The following is a 9,895-nucleotide window of genomic DNA, read 5'->3' as shown; positions in this document are numbered from 1 at the left end:
AGAGATCCTCCTCAGCCCCTCAAGATCACCCTCCTTTCGAGCCCCAAGTGCACATCCTGAACAAGAACCAGGGGCTGCTGCATAGGCAGTGTGCTCAGTGTGATCAGCTTGGCTGCTGGTGGTACTCAAGAGGAGATATTTGGAGAGGTATACCTGCTGGGAGCAGACACAAAGCGAGATGCCTGCTTAACATGAGAATCTTTCCACCATGGGTGTCTCTGACCTGCTTCTGTGCCAGTGCTTTCCAGCAGCATGGTCACACCTTCCCATCCGCCTTTCACCTGGCTTTCCAGCTCTTTTGTGGCAAGGATGTAATTATTTAAATTGCTCTCTGTAGTTACTAGCAGGCTGTAAAACTAATAACTTGAAGCGGTGCCCTGGCCTGGATAATGTCCTGGATTCTGAAACAGTGAACTCCAGCGAAGGTATAATTGTAGCTGGTGTAGATGTGCTGCCAAATTTCTGCTGAACGACCGAAATGCCAGAAACGCTCCTTAAAAGCTTCCTGACACTTGGGTCCATCCTCCTCTTTCTCCTTCTTCTTTTTTAGTGGCTGTGGTAATGCTGCAGCAATGTGGCTGGGCTGTGGGCGCTGTGGGGTGAAGGAAGACAGTCACAGGAGCGTAGCTCATAGAGCACTTCAAAAAGCCCTGTGCCTTGAACGTACAAACAGAGCAAGCTGTTGAACTGAGAATGAGCTCTGTGTAAGTTTGTTGAGAAAAGAACCCAAAAACTAGAAAGTCACAGGAGGGCGGCCTATTGAGGCTTTCCAGCTGCAGACCTCTGGGCGCTCAGCCCAGCTCCTCCCACCAGTTCTGTGCTCCAGGCTCTGGCTTGGAGATCCTAGGGTACAGAAATATGCAGGGCGGCCACGGCGACTTTCTTCTCCATTCCTGGAGTCATGTGGCAGCCGATTCTTACATAAATAACAATCAAAGATTCAAATGGGCGGGCAGCTTAACCCCACCTATTCCGTATAGCAGCAGACTGCTATTGTCTTACGTTTTGGACCAGATCCAGCTGGTGCTCTGAGCTGAAGGAGCACTCCCAGCACTGGGAGCTGGGAGACTGCAACCCTCTCCTGCTCCACTCGCTGTCTGCGTGGCGGCACAGCCACCAAGAAGCTCTGCAAAGCACTTGTACGTTTTTCATGCACGCTCTTTTCAGCCCCACACTCCAGCACTGCAGGCGGGCTGGCTCCCAGGAGCCAAGTGTTTCCATGCTATGCTTCATGGATGTGAAAAAGCAGCCCCAAGTCAAGTCTCTGGCAGGAAATGTTTCTTACTCATGCTACATACTCAATATGCCCTGTCCTGGAGGCCATGCTCACAAAGAGCAAACGCCTCTGCCAATGCAGAGATGGGCTTCACGTGTGTGCAAGGCTGCAGCTGAGTGCTCCTGCAGTGCTCCTACAGTGTCTGCAGGGCTTTGTGTGCTTGGTCAAGCCCCTTGTTCTGTGTCTGTGTTCTCCCATGTGGGAAAAGGGAATAATATTTGCTTGCCAACCTTGCTGGGCTGTTGGGAGAGTGCAATGAATGTCTGCACAGTGCTGCAGACATAGGAGGTGTTATACGAATGTGAGGCATTGAGAGCTGAGTAGTGTGTTTGAAAGCAGCAGAAAGGGGAAATACAGCCTTCAGACAGCTGTGGGTCAGCAAGGCAGGTTTATTACAGACAGGAATGTTTAAACTCACAAATAAAGGGGGTGCCAAAATGCATTTATTAGGAGATGATGGACTGCAGGCACTCCTTGAAGCATGGCACCAACTCAGGAAGGTGAGCACCTCTGCAGGCTGCCACATCCACACCCTAGCCAAGCATAGGGATCCTGGGCACTGCATGTCTAGGGGATGAATGAGGGCATGAAGCAGGCTGGTGTTCCCTGCAAGCAGCATAAGAATAGACAGACGGTGATAAAAGCGAGCACTGAAAGCTCCTGCCTGCCAGTACTTGTCAGCACTGCTCTCAGGAATACACCAGAGGCGTTTGTTTTCCTGCAGAGCAATGAGCACTGATAGGACAACCCTGTCACTGCTCAGCAGACCCCGAGCCCCCAGGTAGCCAGGGTGTGGATGTGGAAGGTTTCTAAGCCCCCATATCTCAGTGCTGGTACGTTCTACAAGGAACAGAAAGAAGAACTTGGCCTGTGTGGTTTTGCCAAGTATCCTAGTCGTGGGCATGCCCTTCTCCGAAAATAATTTGTAAGGAGGAGCAATGCGTTGATGCCTCATTATATGGGTACACGTTAAGAGTTGGGTATTCAAAGCATGATTAATGGTTGTAGAGAGCCGTTAGTCCCCATAAGTCCGTGACCCAGACATCTTTCCTGTGATGCAGGGCTTGGCAGGATGGTTCCCCATGGCAACCCAGAGAAACAAACTGAAGGTCTGCACAGAAGGGATGACTGAAGGGAAAGGGGCAGGGAACAGTCAAACTATTTTTATATTTCTGAACTACGCAGCAGTTATTTTTCACTTTTAAGTGCCAAATTCCCTTTGTGGTATGTTTACTTACTGGGTGATACATTCTTTCTCTGGTTTTCTCCTAGCTGCAATCCCACCTATCTATCCAAAGAACTTCACACTTTTTGAGTGAACACATGCCTCTCTGCACTCACATAACATTGATTTCCCTGCTGTGTGTGTTAATTACTGCTTTCAGTGTGTATGCTATCCATCCCTCATCCCAGCACCTGCCAGGCTTCTCAGGGCAGAGCTGGGACAAACAACAGGTGAGCATGGAACCACCCTGGGGTTACCACGTCCCTGTGACAGCTGGAATCTATCACTGGCAGCAACTGGAAGGCTCCAAGCTCAGTTGGATGTTCCCATGCCACCAGGTGCCACCTGAGACACGTCTGGTCCAGCTGCCCCTTGGAGGCCTCTCTGTGGCGTAGCATGGCAGCAAGACACAATGGTTGAGGTGGGAGGCCATTGGCTGCCCTCCTCTGAGCCACAAAGGCCAGAAGGTGTCTAGCATTTGTGCTGGCTTATCTAAGTACAAGGGTCACTGTTAAGCACAACGGTGGTTGTGATAACAATGAGGTACAATAGCTATGCTCAGAGATGGCAACAGCTAGGACGACCAGGCCCATGGACTCAGGTGAAGCTACCAAATGGGCTGTGGCTGGTTTGTAGAGGTGAAGGTGTGTGCTAGCAGCCAAGAGCACATGCACCTCAAATCCCAGGGGTGAGATGGAAGCTCCAGGGCCCCAGCACCTGGTGCCACCAGGCAGGTATTGGAAAACACCTTGGGCAAACTTGCGGCCAAATGAGTCTTCCCCAGTGATGAAGGGTGTTGGTGGACTGAGTTGCATGTAATAAGAGCCAGGTAGGAAAAATTTCCTCCCCACATAACTCCTGGAGGTGGCAGAAATGCTCTCTTTGAGAAATGAAGGCTCTTTGCCTGATTTTTATGATCTATGAGAAGGGATCGGTGTCCTCACTCCCATCTCAATGACAGGAATTGAGCCAGGCTGAGAGATCCGACATGGGGTGGGATTTGACTCACGCATCTTTATCTGCCTGCGCCATGGCTGTCTGAACCAACACCTCACCCAGCGCTCCCTTTACTGTCCATGAAAGATATGGGTGTGTTTGGGGTATGAGTCAGCTGGTCTGTTTTTGCTTTCTGTCTTAAGGTAAGGTGAACTGCCATAGATTTTCCTCATTTGCCAAAGGAAACAAAAGGTAATTTCACCTAGCATTACTCATAATGTAAGAAAGTATGTAAGAACCCCTGAATTTATGATTTTGTTGTGAAGAGAGAAGAACTCAGTGTCTCAGAAAACAAAGGCCAACTGTGATGAGAACAATGCTGTCATGCTTTCTCCTATTAATCTGATTCAGCTTTTAAAAGATTCTTCATATATTGTGGATGAAGGAGTTTAATAGTAAATCATAAGAGCACAAGGGAAAGGGAAGGAATTTACTTAAGAGGTAGCCCTCTCTTTTCTGATTTCACTTGCATTTACTTCTCTGCTGGCTTTAAGCATCAGGCTGAAAGCCATAGGTACAGAACAAAGCAATGATCTCAGTTTCCATGCTTACTTTGCTGCAGCCACAGTTTCCAAACTGCTAAGCCTGACTTAGGACACCACAGTGTCCAGCAGCACGCAGATGGTTACTACCCTGCCACATGATAAAAGCAGTTGCTGGTGGCCAACATATGTCTGATATTTTCCCCCAGTGATTCTTCGAGGTTCAGCAGCTTTCCTCAGGAGGCAACTAGTGGGACCAGGAGCGCAGTCTTGACATGGGAAGGAGCATTTTCAGGGTGGTAATTTATAGGCATCCATCGCTGGAACACGTGGCAGACGTCATTCTAGTTCCTACTACAGTCATCATGCAGAAATATTTCTTCTTAGTGGAAAATACTTATTTACAGAGATGCTAATCAAACCAATACTTCTCTCTGGGCTTACAATGCGCTTGGAGGCCAAGTTTCAGCACGCAGTATGTTACATGTTAACTAGGTAACTGAACAAATGAATCAACGGAGAAATTAATGAGATTTCAAAGGTGCAGACAAGTTAGAGCCGCTTCTTTCCACCTCTATGCAAATGCAGCTTCAGAAATCCCCGAGACACTTCCCAGGTTGCCTCTGCCTGCTCAAAGCTCAGTGCAGCCCTGTGCCTTGCTTCCTCCTGCAGATCGTGGGTCAGCTGTGGTGTGGCACTGCTTCGAGGGAGGGCTCAAGTCTGTGGGGTGGTTATTTGCAGCAGATAAAGAACAATAACTCCATTGTTCGCACGGCTTATCCATTGGACCTTTGTTCTTTCCCCTTGATGTGCTGGAGGAAAGTCACTGCAAGTGCCATTGTTTACCCAGAGTGTTTTCGAGGGCTTTCTTTCCTCCACTTCATTGGGTTTATTTGTTTTCCGAATATTTCAGATAGGAGAATGCTAAGATACTAATTCTGTTTTGCCGCCTGGGTTAGAAACTGCCTTTGAAAAACTTTCTAGGCTCGTTTGTTTGTGTAGTAAAACATGTCTGAAAATGATTCATTGATGATTTTAACCCAGTGAGGCTGGTGGAGATTGATGCAGTCAGAGGGGAAGAGGCATCCCTTCCTGTCCATCAGCCTTTGCTCTGCAGGCCAGCTGTGGCTGCCTGCCCTCCCTCTCTCGCCTTGGCACAGCCTAACGACCCTCACCATTCCAGCAGGCTGTGATTAAGCCATTCCTAATTTCAACAGAAGAGTGCACTGAGAATGAAAAGGGAAGCCCTGCTGGATAGCTCACATTCACGCTAATACTGTTGAATTCAATCTTTATTGCTGTGTGTGTGTGCTGTACCTCTGTTACACATCCTAGAGCAATTATAGGAGGAAGAACCCATAAAAAGGGCCTGAAAAATATGCCTGAAACCTCATGTGTGTTTTCCAGCTATGTTAGGAAACCTAAGAAAAGCCATTTCCTCTTTTCACAAACCACCTTTCTTTGAAGAAATCTGTGTGTAGAATAAATAGTGTTTTTAGATGCCACTGTGTGGTATTAAGGGAAAGTATTTGTAAGATGTGTCTCCTTCACAGCCCAGCTGAGGAACCATTCAAGAAAAGTCTGCCCACTTCCCTTCCAATACTGTTGTGTTTTAGAAAAAGTGGAGGTGTTGTCTCACTGGCACAAAAGCCATGTGTGCAGAGGATCACAAAGGATGAGACAGCTTTGCACCTCCAGCAGTGCTCCTGTTGGCACTGTCACTACAGCACATTCTTGCTTCCATAGTTACACTCACCTAAGGCAAATTTCTTTTCTCTTCGGTGTCAGAAAGACAGAGACTTGTTTCAAAGGGAGAAAAACAACGAGAACATAGCTACTGTTCTGTGGAGCATTGAAATGTGTACAAAAAACTGATTTAAAATCTGGAAAGTGATGGATCCTTCTATCTGTCTATGCACACAAGCCCTGGCTCTAAGCCTGATGTAAGAAAGTTTTACATGTAAAATCATCAGGACCAGCAAAGCGGTGGTTGCATGCAATGTGGATGGGTCACAGCAAAATAAAAGAAAAAAAAAACAGCTGAATTAAATCTTTTGGGAAAGTGTTGGTTTGAGCTCAGAACTGTGTCATGAACATGTGCAAGCATGCTGGAATGTGATGCAAGGCATGAAATGAAAAAACACCCAAGGTATTCCCCGGCAGTTTGTTAATTGTTTCTTGTTCTCAGCTCTGATCTCAAGCAACAAGATTGGTGGAGATAAGAACTTCCAAGAGAGTGAAGAGCATGAATAAGAATGTGTTTCAGGAACTTACTGACATATCCATTCAAAGGCTGCAGGTTTTGGAGTGCCAAAGTTTTGGCACACTGCTCTCCTTAGGAGTCTGTGTGAGAAACTGGGCCCGGAGGCTGTGGTAGGGGTGTAGGAGAGGCTGCTGGGATGACGTGTGAGAGCTGGACGTGGACAGCCTGGGGTGAAGGAGAGGATGTCTTGAGGGAGTGAAAGAAACATGAGAATTATGACTAGGGATGACTGGAAAGTGAGATAGCTTGCATGGCTACAGTACAGAAGTAATGAGTGGCATGTTTACAAGATAAGTCTATGAACGAGACTCTAGAGGATGAACTGGATGACCCTACCATGTAGAAGCAGCCCTTGGCCAGGATCAATGCAAAAGCCACCTACTGACCGTTCCATGCTCCAGAGGCAAGGCACACAGTAACGTAGGGAGGCTGAAACACGTGCAGGAAATGTGATAGTAAAGAGAAGCCCATGAGGTAGACTGGGCTTGGATGGAGGTGCTCTTGCAAATCTTGCCTTCCTAGGAAAGTTGGAAAATGTAGTGAGGGAGGCATCAGTGATGTCCTGTCTGATACTAGTCCCAAGACTCTGTTACTTGAAAATTCACTAAAAGAGGGATGGGAGATAACTTATAAATAAGGAGTTTTTAGGGCAGAAAGTCCCAGTTGTTAGATAAAAATAATTCATGAAATTTGTGATTATTTGCTTTAAACAGAACCCCATGAATGAAAGATGTGGTGTCTCACAAAGTGGAGCAATTCCCTCATGTTGGATGGCATCAAACTCTGAATGCTGCACAGGGAGGAATCTTCCCTCCCAAACCTGCCAGCCCAGGAACCTAAACTTTTGTGAGTTCAGGTGGGGAAAAATATCTTAAATAGGGTGTATGTTTATTGTCACCACCTTTCACCTGTGGAAATCTGCAGAACTGCGGGCACCAGGCAGATGGGAAACATGAGGAATATATGAGCTTCTCAAAGGGGAACAGGAAATAGGACAAAGCTGCTGTGCTCAAAATTTGCTGTGAAAGAAGACTTGGAAGAGCAGGCAAGATAGTTTCCATTCTTTCTAAGGAGTTTTTTAAAGTCCTCATTTAGTTAGATTCTTTTACTTCAGAATACATGGTTTGCACATATCTTTGAAATCTTGTTTTTGTATTCTGTGTACTACTTAATACTTACAAATTTAACATTCTCTAACTGGAATCCTTTGCAAGCAAAGCATAGACTGTGGGCTTGTAAATGCCTTCAAAAATCTTTTGTAATTTGAAAAACTGCTGACGCTCCAAATCTAGCCATACACCTCCATATTATACCACTCATGTTTGTGATGGATAGGACTTAGGAAACATGGTGAAATGGGACAAGTGATTAGAAAATACTTCTTGAGTCACCCAGTCCAGGTAACCTTGTCATATGCTCCCTTTTGTAACTCAAACTCTGCACTAAGAGTAGGTGGCTTATTTGACTCCATTGTCCTGAGGGAGTCTTTTCCAGATTACACCAGTGATTTAGACATTTCTTCTAAATTAAAGTCTAAATATGTTGGTGTCTGATGTGCATCCATCTGATCTTACGATGAAGCTGTCCCTGTGTAAGTGCCTTTCTTCAGAGTTTTTGTTTTGCTAGCATAAGCTATTAGCATATATATTCTTGTAACAAAGACTTGTTTTTCTTGTGATAATCCTGATAATTTTTCTCCATCTCCACTCTGTGTCGCTTGGGAATTCATGTCACTTGAGAATGGGGAACCTACTATTGTACCTGCTATTGCAAATGAGAGCTAACCAAAACTTGTACAGCAGTATTACTATTTCCCTTTTGTGATGTACTGGTAGCAGAGATACTTTAAAAACGTTTTAAGTTCTCTCTTTACAGCTGCACCATGTTATTGTTCATAACTGCCCTTAGCTCAGGGAAAAAAGCTCAGCTGTTGCTAGTTGATGAGTTCTTTGCTTATAGTAAAAATGAAGTAGTTCCCAAGTGTATGAGTGTGCTACTGAGTTTCCTCCTTTTTCTGTTTCTTTGATTCACAAAGTCCTTGTGGAACATACTCTAACCCTCTGAATAATGTTTCTTCGCAGTTTTGTGTCACCAGCAAATTTTATTAGCACATGCTGACGTTCTGAGCCAACGCTATGAGAAAAAATACTAAGTAAGATCAGTTTTGGAACCAGTCCTGTGGAAGTACTTCTGTCACTCTGACTGTTCTCCATTTACCTCTGCTTTGGTCCTTGTGCCCTCAGCCAGAGCTTCACCCATTTCAAAATTCATGCATCAACCTCTGCTGTTTCCAGGTACATTCATAAGCTACCCTGCAGCCTTTTTGGAACAAGGAAAGATTTACTGCAAAGCTCATATCAAAAAAACAGGCTGCCAGATTTTACAAGAGTGATCCACCTGTGTTGAGCTAGTCTTGTACCTTTCTGCACTCATCTCTCTGCCTTCAGCTGCACCTGTGGTTTTCTTCCTTCAAACACTGGCTTCTGTAAAGATCTGGCCTGAAATGTTCAGAACCAGAGCTTAAGCAATGCTTGTATGAAGCTATACTTTCCTGTTGCCTGTGATCATAAAATCACAAAATCTTCAAGGTTGGAAAAGGCTACTAAGGTCATCTAGTCCAACCATGGTTTGCTGTTTTCCAAGCAGTTGGCTCAGTGGTGGGAGCACTGGACAGCAAATGTCAGGACACAGCTGTGTCCCCATTCTTCAGCTGTAGGCCTACACCTGTCCAGCACAGGGAACCATAAGCATTACAGTGCTTATGTAAATGGACCACGAGTGTCAACAATCATATTTTTGGAGAGACAGAAAATAAACAGTCTGTTCCTGTTACTTTCAATCTCCTGATTTTCTGAAACTAGTCATAAATAAAAACATCTAGTTCATGCAAAGTCTTTTTATTACCACTACATACAGTCTACATAAAGTAACATTTACCTCACGTTGTGATGATGTAGTACCTTCTCCAAAAGAATACATCTGTGTCCGAACTTAGCCTCTCCCTCTCCTAATGTCTCCATTACCAGGTTATTTATCAGTATGTGGTGTACTGCCCAATTAGGTATGTGTTCCAGTAGCTTAAAGGAATGAGAACAACTTTATTTAACAGTTGGTAATTAAAAGTGAGTCTCTGGGGAGAAAGGCTTTCCCTGATCACCACTGCTTATTTTTTAAGATGCAACTACGAAAGGTTCAGTGTGGTGAGGGAGCAGAACCTACAATCCCTAGCTATTGTGTGCTGAGGTGTACACTGAAACCAGAACTGCAAGAATGGAAACCACAGTGACACTGAAACCCAGGTTAATGTATAGTGAACAGTGAAGTCCACCTCCTCCAGTGGTGGCGGAGATAAACTAAACCCAGTGCTAGGGATGAGGGATACAAATTTACCAAACTATTGAGACCTTGGCTGTGTGATTACTCCAAGTCCTGGGGTGCTGGTAGTGTGAGTGATACGTTGACCAGCAGCACAACTCACAAAAGGCTCCTGGAAATAACAGGCCTTGAAATTGTGCATGCCTCTTTATCCCGTCCTGCTGTAGGATTGTTAGCCAAGTCAGCATCAAAGGAAGTTTATGGCTATTCATATGCAGCATGGGAAAGCTGTGGGGCTTTGATTGTGCACTGAGGAGCTTATAATAAGACAGATGTGC

The 9,895-nt window shown here is 45.4% G+C and overlaps 1 long non-coding RNA gene across 1 annotated transcript; it reads left to right on the top strand.

The window, feature by feature from the left end:
- The first annotated feature begins 2,642 nt into the window (after positions 1 to 2,642).
- On the top strand, positions 2,643 to 8,548 carry LOC149919944 (uncharacterized). The gene is made up of 3 exons (XR_016469003.1): positions 2,643 to 3,102; positions 6,956 to 7,088; positions 8,324 to 8,548. It is a non-coding gene; the product is annotated as an uncharacterized LOC149919944 (long non-coding RNA).
- The last annotated feature ends 1,347 nt before the right edge of the window (positions 8,549 to 9,895 follow it).

The sequence above is a fragment of the Phasianus colchicus genome, chromosome 1 (assembly GCF_987193195.1).
Source record: "Phasianus colchicus chromosome 1, bPhaCol1.hap1.1, whole genome shotgun sequence".
Taxonomy (NCBI): Eukaryota; Metazoa; Chordata; class Aves; order Galliformes; family Phasianidae; genus Phasianus; species Phasianus colchicus.
Note: the sequence above shows the minus strand (reverse complement) of the source record. Positions and strands in the feature narration are given on the sequence as shown.